Source organism: Capricornis sumatraensis, chromosome 3 (assembly GCF_032405125.1).
Source record: "Capricornis sumatraensis isolate serow.1 chromosome 3, serow.2, whole genome shotgun sequence".
Taxonomy (NCBI): Eukaryota; Metazoa; Chordata; class Mammalia; order Artiodactyla; family Bovidae; genus Capricornis; species Capricornis sumatraensis.
In genome coordinates, this window is record NC_091071.1 from 35,534,437 (window position 1) to 35,549,191 (window position 14,755).

The following is a 14,755-nucleotide window of genomic DNA, read 5'->3' on the forward strand; positions in this document are numbered from 1 at the left end:
AAAAGAGGAGTGTTACTTTTATATCCCAGAGAAGCAATGAGTAAACAAATAAAAAATTCATTAGAGACAGGCTGCTATCTCTGAGATGAAAGTTTGATGTGAGAACTCAGCTTTCAAAAAGCCTAAAACCCAGTCAGTGGGTCATTAGCACAGCAGGCAACCGGGCTAAAAAGGAACGATTTCGGGATGGGCGATGTCTGTGGTCTTCATTTCTTCAAGGTTTCAAAAATTAGCTTAGCACTTTCCCAGATGGGGAGAATACTTACTCTTAACGGCTACGGTCATGGTTATGTTGAGAAAATTAAACTTCAACTATGCTTTGGAGTCTTACATGTGGCGTTTCTTCCTCAATTTTACTTGCACAGACTTGGAAGAGAAAATTTTGGAGAGGAAATGAAGTGTTCTAACATTACTCAGCTCATATCTGGGGTGAAACTTTCATTTTAATAATGCCATCAAGCCCCACGGCTGAAATTCAAGGTCACGGCTTACAGCATGCATACACTTGTAGTTTTCATTTACATGGGGATGTTTTCCTTTTTCAGCAATGCCACACTTCTTTGCTCACATGGAACACTCCTTGTCTTATAAGAATGGAAATCTCTATGAGGATGTTTATCCAAATCCGGCCAATCAGAGCCCCTCATCTCTCCCAGGCACAGTGATTGGTCCAAGAAGGACCAATCAGAAACTTTCCCTGGCTTGTGCTAGGTTTTCAATCCATGGTCTTGCTATATAATAAGCAAGAAGCCATCACTTGAGCTGGTTTTTCTAGGCTGAAGCAATATATTAATACAAGTAGGCACAAAGCTACCAGATGGCAACTACCCCATGAAATGGAGGAAGCCAATTTGAAGTATGAAAAAATATAGGAGGACTAAACATAATTGCAGGGTAGGAATAGAGATGCAGATATAGAGGAGAGACTAGTGAACACACTGGGGGAAGGAGAGGGTGGGGCGAATTGAGAGAGCATCACTCACACACACACACACACACACACACAAATATGTGTGTGTGTGTATATATATATATATATATACACTACCATGTGCAAAATAGATAGCTGGTGGAAAGCCTCTGTATAGCACAGGAAGCTCAGCCTGGTGCTCTGTGATGACCTAGAGGGGTGAGATGGGAAGGTGTAAGGGCAGCTCAAGAGGGAGGGGATATGTGTCTATTTATAGCTGATTCATGTTGTTGTACAGCAGAAACCAACACAACACTGTAAAGCAAGCTGTTGTTGTTCAGTCAACAAGCTGTGTCTGGCTCTTTGCAACCCCATGGACGGCAGCACACCAGACCTCCCTGTCCCTCACTATCTCTCCAAGCTTGCCCAAGTTCATGTCCATTGAATCGGTGATGCCATCCAACCAACTCATCCTCTGCTGCCCCCTTCTCTTTCTGTCTTCAATCTTTCCTGGCATCAGTGTCTTTTCCAGTGAGCTGGCTCTTCCTATCAGGTGGCCAAAATATTGGCACTTCAGCACCAGTCCTTTCAATGAATAGTCAGGGTTGATTTCCTTTAAGATTGACTGGTTTAATCTCCTTGCAGTCCAAGGGACTCTCAAGAGTCTTCTCCAGCATCACAGTTTGAAAGCGTCAATTCTTAGGCGCTCTGCCTACTTTATGGTCCAACTCTCACATTCATTCATGACTACTGGGAAGACCATAGTCTTGATTATATGGACCTCTTACAAAGCAATTATCCTCCCATTAAAAATTTAAAACATTAAATTAAAAAGAAAAGATAATATGAAAAGGAGCCGAGGGATGGAGAAAGAGAGAGCTCTGACAGCATACTGGTGGAGCCAGGCATGCCTAAACCTGGGGCTCAGTAAGTCCCTCTTCACATTGCTTGTTGCTGTTGTTGAGCCAACTTGAGTCAGGTTTCTGCCCTGCAATGGAAGGAATCTTTGTTAATCTCATACTTTATGGAAAGTCCTTCCCTCAGATCATCTGATTATAGGATAAAAGACTGACCACCCAAGGAAAATCATCTCCACATTTTAGTAGTTTAGCTTCCCCAACTTTAGAGTTCTCTTGGAGATTAAAAAAGAACATTTGGCATCATGTTGGGTTTACAGGGCAGTTGAAGGGGTATAGATTTTGGTATCCTTTAGACCTGGTTTGGAATCCTGGATTTTTCAGCTAACTGCTTGGGCAGATGGCTTCCTCTTTTTGAGCCTCAGTTTCCTTGTATATAAATTGAGGATGGGTTAGTTCACAGAGTATGGCAGTCTGAACCACCTAGATAAACTAAATCAGAATCCCTGGAGATGAGATTTGTTGTTTTTGTTGTTTAGACACTAAGTCATGTCTGACTTTGTGACCCCATGTAGCCCACCAGGCTCCTCTGTCCATGGGATTTCCTAGGCAAGAATACTGGAGTAGGTTGCCATTTCCTTCTCTGTGGTATCTTCCTGGCCTAGGGATTGAACTTGTGTCTCCTGTGTTGGCTGATGGATTCTTTGCCACGGGGCACCAGAGAAGCCCAGAGATGAAGTTTAGGTGTAGACTTTCGGCAAAAGCATTCCACCTGATTCTGCTGTGCAGCTGTGTGTAAGAACCTCTGGAGCTGGTGAGCTCTAAGGTAGGAGTTCCCAAAGTCTGGGCTGCCTTCCAGTCCCCCAAACAACACTAGCAACCAAACTTTCAAAGCTCTGTGGAGGGGCTCAGAGGTCTGCCTTGTAAACAGCCTTTCTAGCTGATTTTGATGCATGCCATTGATGGACCACAGGTTGAGAGGGGGGGAAAAGAGCCTTAAGCTCTCTTTCATCTTTGATATGCTAAGTATCTGCTGGGTCAGGTATTGACTGGGCAGTATTGATCACAAAGGAAATCTTCATTGGAGCAGTGAAAAGTCTAAAAGTTAGTTTTCAAAAATATTAGAATGAAGTCAGGAGAAAGGCTGTAGGTCCATAGGACACTGTCGAGATGACTACAAGGAGGAGGAAGCAGTGAAAATATGTGTGCTTGAGACCACAGGAGTGGGAGAAGCCAAGAGCACAGGGTCAGAAGAGAAAATTTGAGGTCCTATTCAAGTTCTTAACTGCTTAACTGCACTCACCTTTCCTCCAGGAATTCCAATGCCTCCTCATGAAAGTTGCAAGGGAAAAGCCTTATAAAAAGGAAGCAAAAGCTCTTTCAGACTTCCCTGGTGGTACAGTGGGTAAGAATCCACCTGCCAATGCAGGGGACACAGGTTCGATCCTTGATCTGGGAAGATTCCAGATGCTTTGGGGCAACTAAGCCTGTGCACCACAACTACTAAAGCCTGTGTTCCCTAGAGTCTCTGTTCTGCAACAAGAGAAGCCGCCACAGTGAGAAGTTGAGCAGGGCAACTAGAGAGTAGCGCTGTTTGCTGCAACTAGAGAAAGGCCCGCACAACAATGATGACCCAGTACAGCCAAAAATAAATGATCATTTCTTTTTTTAAAAAATTTAATTGGAGGTTAATTACTTTACAATATTGTATTGGTTTTGCCATACATCATCATGAATCCACCACAGGTATACACATGTTCCCCATCCTGAACCTCCCCCGCCCCCCCATACCATGCCTCCGGGTCGTCCCAGTGCACCAGCCCCAAACAGTCAGTATCATGCATCGAACCTGGACTGGCAATTCGTTTCATATATAATATTATACATGTTTCAATGCCATTCTCCCAAATCATCCCACCCTCTCCCTCTCCCACAGAGTCCAAAAGACCGTTCTATACATCTGTGTCTCCTTTGCTGTCTTGCATACAGGGTTATAGTTACCATCTTTCTAAATTCCATATATATGCGTTAGTATATGCAGATGGTGATTGCAGCCATGAAATTAAAAGACGCTTATTCCTTGGAAGAAAAGTTATGACCAACCTAGATAGCATATTCAAAAGCAGAGACATTACTTTGCTGACTAAGGTCCGTCTAGTCAAGGCTATGGTTTTTCCAGTGGTTATGTATGGATGTGAGAGTTGGACTGTGAAGAAGGCTGAGCACTGAAGAATTGATGCTTTTGAACTGTGGTGTTGGAGAAGACTCTTGAGAGTCCCTTGGACTGCAAGGAGATCCAACCAGTCCATTCTGAAGGAGATCCTCTCTGGGATTTCTTTGGAAGGAATGATGCTAAAGCTGAAACTCTAGTACTTTGGCCACCTCATGCGAAGAGTTGACTCATTGGAAAAGACTCTGATGCTGGGAGGGATTGGGGGCAGGAGGAGAAGGGGATGACAGAGGATGAGATGGCTGGATGGCATCACTGACTCGATGGACATGAGTCTGAGTGAACTCCAGGAGTTGGTGATGGAGAAGGAGGCCTGGCGTGCTGAGATTCATGGGGTCGCAAAGAGTTGGACATGACTAAACGACTGAACTGAACTGAACTGATACTGTATTGGTGTTTTGCTTTCTGGCTTACTTCACTCTGTATAATCGGCTCCAGTTTCATCCACCTCATTAGAACTGATTCAAATATATTCTTTTTAATGGCTGAGTAATACTCCATTGTGTATATGTACCACAGCTTTCTTATCATTCATCTGCTGATGGACATCTAGATTGCTTCCATGTCCTAGCTATTATAAACAGTGCTGCAATGAACATTGGGGTACACGTGTATCTTTCAATTCTGGTTTCCTTGGTGTGTATGCCCAGCAGTGGGATTGCTGGGTCATAAGGCAGTTCTATTTCCAGTTTTTTAAGGAATCTCCACACTGTTCTCCATAGTGGCTGTACTAGTTTGCATTCCTACCAACAGTGTAAGAGGGTTCCCTTTTCTCCACACCCTTTCCAGCATTTATTGCTTGTAGACTTTTGGATAGCAGCCATTCTGACTGGTGTGAAATGGTACCTCATTGTGATTTTGATTTGCATTTCTCTGATAATGAGTGATGTTGAGCATCTTTTCATGTGTTTGTTAGCCATCTGTATGTCTTCTTTGGAGAAATGTCTATTTGATTTTTTGGCCCATTTTTTGATTGAGTCTTTTGTTTTTCTGGAATTGAGCTGCAGGCGTTGCTTGTGTATTTTTGAGATTATTTGTTTGTCAGTTGCTTCATTTGCTATTATTTTCTCCCATTCTGAAGGCTGTCTTTTCACCTTGCTTTTAGTTTCCTTTGTTGTGCAGAAGCTTTTAAGTTTAATTAGGTCCCATTTGTTTATTTTTGTTTTTATTTCCAATATTCTGGGAGGTGGGTCATAGAGGATCCTGCTGTGATTTATGTCAGAGAGTGTTTTGCCTATGTTCTCCTCTAGGAGTTTTATAGTTTCTGGTCTTACGTTTAGATCCTGTTGAAAGAAATCAAAGACACTAATAGATGGAGAAATATACCATGTTCATAGATCAGAAGAATCAATATAGTGAAAATGAGTATACTACCCAAAGCAATCTACAGATTCAATGCAATCCCTATCAAGCTACCAACGGTATTTTTCACAGAGCTAGAACAAATAATTTCACAATTTGTATGGAAATACAAAAAACCTCGAATAGCCAAAGCAATCTTAAGAAAGAAGAATGAAACTGGAGGAATCAACCTGCCTGACATCAGGCTCTACTATAAAGCCACAGTCATCAAGACAGTATGGTACTGGCATAAAGACAGAAATATAGATCAATGGAACAAAATAGAAAGCCCAGAGATAAATCCACACACCTATGGACACCTTATCTTTGACAAAGGAGGCACGAATATGCAATGGATTAAGGACAATCTCTTTAACAAGTGGTGCTGGGAAAACTGGTCAACCACTTGTAAAAGAATGAAACTAAAACACTTTCTAACACCATACACAAAAATAATTGTTTCTTAAGCTTTAGACATGGGAAAATTCCCTGAGAAATGTTTTAGGGAGGAGTTTGGGAGAATTTGGGGGAAACGGATGAAAGATGAGATCGTGAGGAACAAATTTGGATTATAAATGGAAGCATGAACCAAGGTATTTATTGACTTTTTATTTTATTTTATTTTGGTTGCTCAGTTGTGTCCTTCTCTTGGCAACCATAGGAACTGTAACCTGCCAGGCTCCTCTATCCATGGGATTCTCCAGGCAATATTGGAGTGGGTAGCCATTTCCTCCTCCCAGGGATCTTCCCAACCCAGGGATCGAACCTGAATCTCCCTCATTGCAGGCAGATTCTTTACTATCTGATGCACCAGGAAATCCCCTATGGGTTTTGGTACAGGTAATTGTACACAAACAGAATGTTCCATCCCTAGCCCATTGCATCCTCAACGTTGGCATCTCGTGGAAACAGAACTGAGACCCACTGGGCTCATCCTCCTGGACTGTGTAGGGCAGGCTGGAGAGCCCAGTGATCACAACTGTCAGCATAGCTTGCTTTCTGCCTAAGTCTATCACCCTGAGCTAAGTTTGACTGTGGCCCCAGGAACCAAGAGGCTTTCTGACTTTCCTATGTATCACTCTGGGACAGAAGGGTTTCCTCAGCTGCTTCATTGAACTGGGTTTCTGTGTGACCAGCATGGTTTAATATGACACCCCTTAATTTACTTAGAAAATGGGAAAATACAATCCATGGAGAGCCTCACAAAGTGAGTGACCCTACATTGATGGCGGGGGGGGGGTCCCAGCTTTGGGAGGGGGTGGTGATAAGCAGCTTCCTACACACCACCCATACTCATGAGCCTTGCCTTCTGAGATTCACGCCCGGTGTCCGCCCCTGCTCTGGGGTCTGCGGGTTGAAACTACTGATTTTCTTCTAAGACTAGACCCTGTCAGATCTGAGAAGTGAAAGTGAGAGTCTCTCAGTCGAGTCTAACTCTTTGCAGCCCCATGGACTGTAGCTTTCTGGGCTCCTCTGTCCATGGAATTCTCCAGGCCAGAATACTGCAGTGGTCTGCTGTTCCCTTCTCCAGGGGTTCTTCCCAACACAGGGATCAAACCCAGGTCTCCCACATTACAGGCAGATTCTTTACCAGCTGAGCCACCAGGAAAGCCCAAGAATACTGGTTTGTGTAGCCTATCCCTTCTCCAAAGGATCTTCCCAACCCAGGGTCTCCTGCACTACAGTCAGATTCTTTGAGAAGATGTTATAAAATATTTTAGTTTCCATCTTGCAGATGCTCTGAGTGCTCTTTCCCCTCAGTTCAGTTCAGTTCAGTCACTCAGTTGTGTCTGATTCTTTGTGACCCCATGGACTGCAGCACACCAGGCCTCCTTGTCCATCACCAACTCCCAGAGTTTGCTCAAACTCAAGTCCATTGAGTCGGTGATGCCATCCAACCATCTCATCCTCTGTCATCCTCTTCTCCCATCTTCAATCTTTCCCAGCATCAGGGTCTTTTCACATGAGTCAGTTTTTCACATCAGATGGCCAAAGTATTGGAGTTTCAGCTTCAGCATCAGTACTTCCAATGAATATTCAGGATTGATTTCCTTTAGGATGGACTGGTTGAATCTCCTTGCAATCCAAAGGACTCTCAAGAGTCTTTTCCAACACCACAGCTCAAAAGCGTCAATTCTTTGGTGCTCAGCTTTCTTTATAGTCCAACTCTCACATACATGACTACTGGAGAAACCATAGCTTTGACTAGATGGATATTTGTTGGCAAAGTAATATCTCTACTTTCTCCTTGCAATCCAAAGGACTCTCAAGAGTCTTTTCCAACACCACAGCTCAAAAGCATCAATTCTTTGGTGCTCAGCTTTCTTTATAGTCCAACTCTCACATACATGACTACTGGAGAAACCATAGCTTTGACTAGATGGATATTTGTTGGCAAAGTAATATCTCTACTTCTTAATATGCTGTCTAGGTTGGTCATAACTTTTCCTCCACAGAAAACTAACCAATCTTATCACATGGACCACAGCCTTGTCTAACTCAATGAGACTATGAGCCATGCCATGTAGGGCCACCCTGAATAGACAGGTCATGGTGGAGAATTCTGACAAAATGTGGTCCACTGGAGAAAAGAATGGCAAACCACTTCAATATTCTTGCCTTGAGAACCACATGAACAGTATGAAAGGCTCTTTCCCCTGGTTTTCTGTAATTAGAAAGACTGCTAAGCTTCCCTGTGGATAGATCCACATGGTGGGAACTGAGGAAGTTCTCTGGGCCACAGCCAGCAAGAACCTCAAGCCTTTAATGCAACTGTCCACAAGGAAGTGAATGTTGCTAATAACCTTGGCAGTGAGCTGGCACGTGGATCCTTCCCCTTCCCACCAATCCTTGAGGACAATGGTGGCTCCATCAAGCCCTGTGATTGGAGACTTGGGAGAGACCCCAAGCCAGAGACCCTGGCAAACTGCATCTGGATTCCTGGCCCACAAGCTGTGAGAGTAAACATTTGTTATTTTAAGCTGCTAAATGTTGGGGTAACTTGCTATGTGGCAATAGATAACTAGTACATGGGCTTATGGGCATTCCAGGTGGTGCTAGTGGTAAAGAACCGGCCTGCCGATGCAGGAGATATAAGAGACCTGGGTTTGATCCCTGGATTGGCAAAATCATCTGGAGGAGGGGATGGCTACCCACTCCAGTATTCTTGCCTGGAGAATCCAATGGACAGAAGAGCCTGGAGACATACAGTCCATGGGTTCACAAAGAGTTGGACACTACTGAAGTGACTTAACACACACAGTTGTTCTGTCTGTAAAAGTCAGGGAACCCATTTAGAAAGTTCTGGAAACATGATATCAGTGACAGGTCCATGTGATGTGGGGAGCACTTTCAAGGTTCTGCTGCTGAAAAAAGACCAAGCTTCTAATCTTGCTCCACCAAGTTTTAAAAATATTTCTTTAATTTATTTATTTGGCTGCACCAGCTCTCAGTTGTGGCACATGGTATCTCCAATCTTCTTGCAGGATGCAGAATCTTTAATTATGGCAACTGAACTCTTAGTTGCAGCATGTGGGATTTATCTTCCTGACCAGGGATCAAACCATGGCCCCTTGCTTTGGGAGCATGGAGACTTAGCCACTGGACCAGCAGGGAAGTCCCTGGCTTCACCAATTCTGTTAGCTATACAATTTCCTCTCACTTCTCGGTGTTTTGATTTTCTTATTTGGAAAAGAGAGATACCTTGAAAGGTCAAAATTATAGATAAAGTGGTTCTTATTACAGAGCTAATGATGCTTTCATGGGCTTTCATAGTGGCTTAGTGATAAAGAATCCTCCTGCAATGCAGGAGACGCAGCAGATGCTGGTTCAATCCCTGGGTCAGGACGATCCCCTGGAGAAGGCCATGGCAACCCACTCCAGTATTCTTGCCTGGAGAATCCCATGGACAGAGGAGCCCGGTGGGCCATGGTCCATAGATCACAGAAGCGACTTAGCATGCATGCATGATACTTTCATATTGTTGATATAAACAAGCAGATTTACAAGATGTGGTTGGCAGCATTATAAGATGGCCCCCTTGCTCTTTGTAATTGAGAGTCCCCTTGGTTAACATGCTGTGAGTAATTTCCTTCCCTGGAGTGTGAGGGAAGTCTCAGGGAAGTGTGACTATGATATCAGCCACCTGAATAAGTTTCTTTTTTAATATGTATATTTTTTATTGGCTGTGTTGGATCTTCATTGCTGCATGGGGTTTTCTGTAGTTGCAGGACCACCAGCGAAGTCTCAGAGTGGGACATTGTTAATGAGTAAAGAGATAGTGAAAAAACATAGATGTTGGGCTTCTATGCCTTGAGGGTTGAGGATGGGGCTGGGTCAGGGGAGAAGGAAGCCATGTGGTTATTCCAAATTGCTGCTCCTGAACCACCCTCTTGGAGGAGAAGGGGACAACAGAGGATGAGGTGGTTGGATGGCATCACTGACTCAATGGACATGAGTTTGAACAAACTCTGGGAGATGGTGATGGACAGGGAGGCCTGGCATGCTGCTGTCCCTGGGGTTGCAAAGAGTTGGACACGACTGAGCGACTGAACTGAACTGAACCACCCTCTTGGATCCACCCTCTGGATTCACAGTCCGCTTCCTTTGGGATTTAGAACTCAGTGACTCAGCCAGGACAATACCCAAAGACAAGCTTTTAGTTTGTGTTGAGTTTTTTTCTCTAGAAACTGGGTGTCTGTGGCAACAAGTAGAATAAAAATAACTAAATGCTTGGGTTCCTCGGAGGATTGAGGCGAGCCTGTGCTTGCCTTCCTGAGAAGCATGGGTGTCTCCACTCTGGCTGAGCACTAGGATCCTAGTGACAAAGCTGGTGACATTTCAGCATCACCCCTAGGATCTCACTTCAGAGGCTTACCTTACAGGAAATTTGGAAATAGGGTGGGGCCAGGAGAGTCACCTGTGGTCTGAAGTGTCATTGTCTCTTACGGGAGCCATGTGTGGCTGTTGAGCCCCTGAAATATGACTGATCCAGACAGTGATGATGGGCCATGAGTATAAAGTTCCCGACAGACACCAGGCTTAGTACAAGGAAGAGAATGCAAAGCATTGCTGTAATAGATTTTTATATTGATAAGACATCAAAATGATCAGACTTTATACACTCATATAAATGAAAATAAATCATTAAAACAAGTAAGGAATATATGATGATGTGTTATTATGAAATTAACTTCATCTCTTTAAAAACTTTTTGTCATGGTTGCTAGATCATTTAAAATTACATATATATCTTGAATGATATTTTGATTGAGCAGAGCCCATGTAAAGCATGAAGAAGTCTATACCAGAGAAGGTAAGACGGAGAAAAAAATGCAACCTTGGATTGAAAAATACAATGCAAAGAAATCTATATAAAGATCACTAGAGAAGGAGTAAATTACGAGGGCCTTCTCTGGTGGCTCAGCAGTAAAGCAGCTGCCTGCAACATAGGAGATGAAGGGTCGATCTCTGGGTGGGGAAGAGGAATTGGCCACCCACTCCAATATTCTTGCCTGGAGAATTCCATGGAGTGAGGAGCCTGGGGGGTTACAATCCAGGGAGTCGCAAGATATGATGGAACACGAGCGAGAGAGAGTGAGAGACATAAGTGATGCATTTGTTACGCACTCAGATATGTAACAATCGGTGGAAAGAGGTTCCCAGTCTTTCACTCCCTCACTCTCTCCCTCCTTCTTTGCTTCCTTCTTTTCCTCCTCCTTCTCCTTCCTCCTCTCTCTCTCGCCCTCTTTATCTCTCTCTCTCCTTTGAACTTTCCAGGTAGCACATCTTCCCTTGATCCCTTCCTCTCCCAGCCAGTGGCACTGACTATGTCTGTCCAATAACCCTGCTCCAAACCAGAGGTCTCTCACCCCAGTGCCTAGCTGAGCTCCTGGCTTGCTGGCAGTAAGGGAGCAGGGTTTGGGGAGAATTGGAGAGTTATTGCCCCTTTTTTCAGAGGCTTCAGCTCACTGTTCCCTGGGCTTTCCTGGTTGCTCAGATGGTAAAGAATCTGCCTGCAATGCAGGAGACCCGGGTTCAATCCCTGGGTCAGGAAGATCCTCTGGAGAAGGGCATGGCAACCCACTCCAGTCTTCTTGCCTGGAGAATTTCATGGGCAGAAGAGCTCGGTGGGCTACAGTCCACGGGGTCAAAAAGAGTCAGATACCACAGAGTGCGTAACACACACAAGGGGGCTTCAGCTCACTGTTACCAGGAGAGAATGTGGACTCGCTTCTGCCCCACCTTCTGGTTTTTCAAGGGAAGAATTCCGTGAAATCTCCCAATTCTCAAACTTTGGACATGAGCTCATTTCTTGCAAAGACCTTCACAGACCCAGCAATAGAGTCTAAGAGAACAGATTTAACCCCTTCAGCCACTGCTACCAGCCTGCAGCTGGGACCCAGCCACAATATCCTGGTTTTTGATGTAGGACAGACAGAGTATTTGCTTCCTTCCTGAACCTACCTCAAGGATTTGGAGGTTGAAGCTGAGAAATTAATACTAGGAAAAATGGTGGCTGGACTTCCCTGATGATCCAGTGGCTAAGAATCCACCTGCCAGCACAGGAACACGGGTTCGATCCCTCACCCAGGCAGATCCCACATACTGCAGGACAGGTAAGCCTGTGGGCCACAAGTACTGAGCCCGTGCGCCCTGGAGCCCATGGTCTGTAACAAGAGAAGCCGCTGCAGTGAGAATCCTTCACACCGCAACTAGAGGAAAGCCCTCGCCCAGCAATGAAGACCCAGCACAGACAAAACTAAAATAAATGAATGAAGGAAAAAATGGTGGTAGCCTATTGGGAGAGCTAAGAGATGAGCTGTGGCATCTTGCCCAAGGGTCAGGTTGCAGCTCAAACTGCCCACTCTGATGACCTCTCTCCATTCCAATCTCAACCCACCCACCTGGGTGGAGACAGAGTTCTGTTAGAGAGAAACCAATTTGGTTGCAGGGGACACAGAGATTCACTGGCATTTTGAGCTTATCAAACGTCCTTGCAAGATCTCTCGGTCCAGGTTGTTTGGAATTTGGCCCATTGTCTGCATTGCCGACTCAGTGGACATGGGTCTGAGCAAACTCCGGGGGATAGTGGAGCACAGGGAAGCCCGAGGTACTGCAGTCCATGGGGCCACCAAAAGTCACACTCGACTTAGCAACTGAACAACTGTGGCCTGAGGGATCCCTCTGGTCCATCCTAGTTTATCTCACTGTGTCTCTGGGGCAAAGGGTGGATCTTGGTATCTATAACAGTTTTTTGGGGGAGGGGGAAGTTGGCATTACTTTGCTTTACTTTAAATCCTCTAAACCAGGAAGGAATGGAATTTTCTAGGGCAGCCATCCCTAATTTTTTGATCACAGGGACTGGTTTCATGGATGACAATATTTTCACAAACGGGGGTGGGTTGGGGGGATGGTTTTGGTGTGACTCAAGCACATTCCATTTATGGTGCAATTTATTTCTATTTTCTTCCCTGGTGGCTCAGACATTAGAGAATCTAACTGAAATGTGGGTGACCTTTGTTAGATCCCTGTGTTGGGAAGATCCCCTGGAGAAGAGAATGACAACCCACTCCAATATTCTTGCCTGGAAAATCCCATGGACAGAGGTGCCTGGCGGGTTACAGTCCATAGGGTCGCACAGAGCTGGACATGACTGAAGCAACTTAGCTTGCATGTGCCCTTCAAGGTAATTCTATTTTTGTCTGTTTTAGTCACAGGGAAGAGGAAACTTTGTGGGGTTAAATACCTTGACCTGGAACAACAGGATGGTGCTGAAATTCACACTTGGGGCAGAGCTCGAATGCTGTGTTGCCTGGCAGTTGGGGTGGGGGAGGCATGGCTACACTTTTGTGGATCTGCAAACCCAAAGCAGAGACACACTGCCAGCGCCACCCCCAGCACTGGGCTGTTTCCTGGGTGGCGAGCATGCAGACTCCAAAGCATTGCAATGGTTTCTCATCTAAGAACAGTTTCATTAATTGAGCATCCTCCCTGGTTTCCCAAATTCAGCCAAGCTTGGAACTCCTTCCTGCTATTAAAAAACTAATGTCTCCCTCTCTCTTTTTTTATGGCCACGCTGTGTGGCATGCGGGATCCTAGTTCCCCAACCAGGGATCAAACCCATGCCCCCTGCATTGGGAGCATGGAGTTGTAACCACTGGACCATTGGGGAAGTCCCCAGTATCTCACTTAGCATAGGGTCCGGGGACTTCCCTGGTGGTCCAGTAGTTAAGAACTAGCCTTCCAATGCAGGGAACGGGGGTTCAGTCCCTGATCAGGGAACTAAAATCTCACATACCTCAGGTCGTGAGTGCTGCAACAAAGACTCAGGGTAACAAAGAAAAACTAAACAAAACACACACACACACACAGAAAAACACCTGGGGTCTGATTTTTGCTGCCCAGTGGGAGGTGAGTGACTTTTCCAGAACTGAACTTCTCAGTGCCACAAAATCTCATGAAATTCTAACCAAAACCCTGTGAAGCATTTCACCGACATGAAAACTGAGCACCAGAGAGGCTGATTAAGTTACCTAAGGTTGCACAGCTGAGGAGAAGATAGATGATACCAGGGGTGTATGTCAGTCACTCAGTCATGTCTGACTCTTTGCCACCCTAGGGACTGTAGCCCACCAGGCTCATCTGTCCATGGAATTCTTCAGGCAAGAATACTGGGGTGGGTTGCCATTTCCTTCTCCAGGGGATCTTCCTGACCCAGGGATTGAACCTGGGTCTCCAATATTGCAGGCAGATTCCTTACCGTCTGAGCCACCAGGAAGCCCAATGGAGAGGAAGGGTCAAAACCCAGCCTCACCTACAGACATTTTTAAAAAGAGGCAAAAGACCTCTAACCACTGAAATTTGTGGTTCTTTCTTACATTCTGTCTACTGCATGTTCACGTCTTTGCAAAAAATGGAAATCACAAGATCTGTTGTGTATATCCACTACGAGTCATTCTTTCTGTTTCTAAGTGATGGCGAAAATGAGAAAAAGAAAGGAGGATTTTATGTTTTTCTTCTACCATAAACAGTTTTGAATTTCAACACAAGGTTGCAACTGACTTTGAAAGTTTTTGTGTCTTTTAAAAGATGTTTTCCTTCTTACCTCCTTTTCTCACAAAGCAAAAGCTTGTGCATTCTCTCTCTCTCTCTCTCTCTCCCTCTCTCTCTCTCTCTCTCCCTCTCTCTCTCTCTCTCTAGGTCTTTAGGGGGAAAGGGGAAGAGCAGGGGTTGGGCATAAAGGGAAATAGTCCAAAGAACTGCACATCATCTAGTCACACAGTTTAGGAAAATAAAAAAAGGGAAGCAGCAGCAGGCCAGTTACGCTGACAGCCCTGTCCAGCTGAGCTGCCGTCTCCGCTGGTGCTGAAACCCTCCTTCCAGTAATGAATTTCCCTGCCTGGAGTGTTTGGGGGA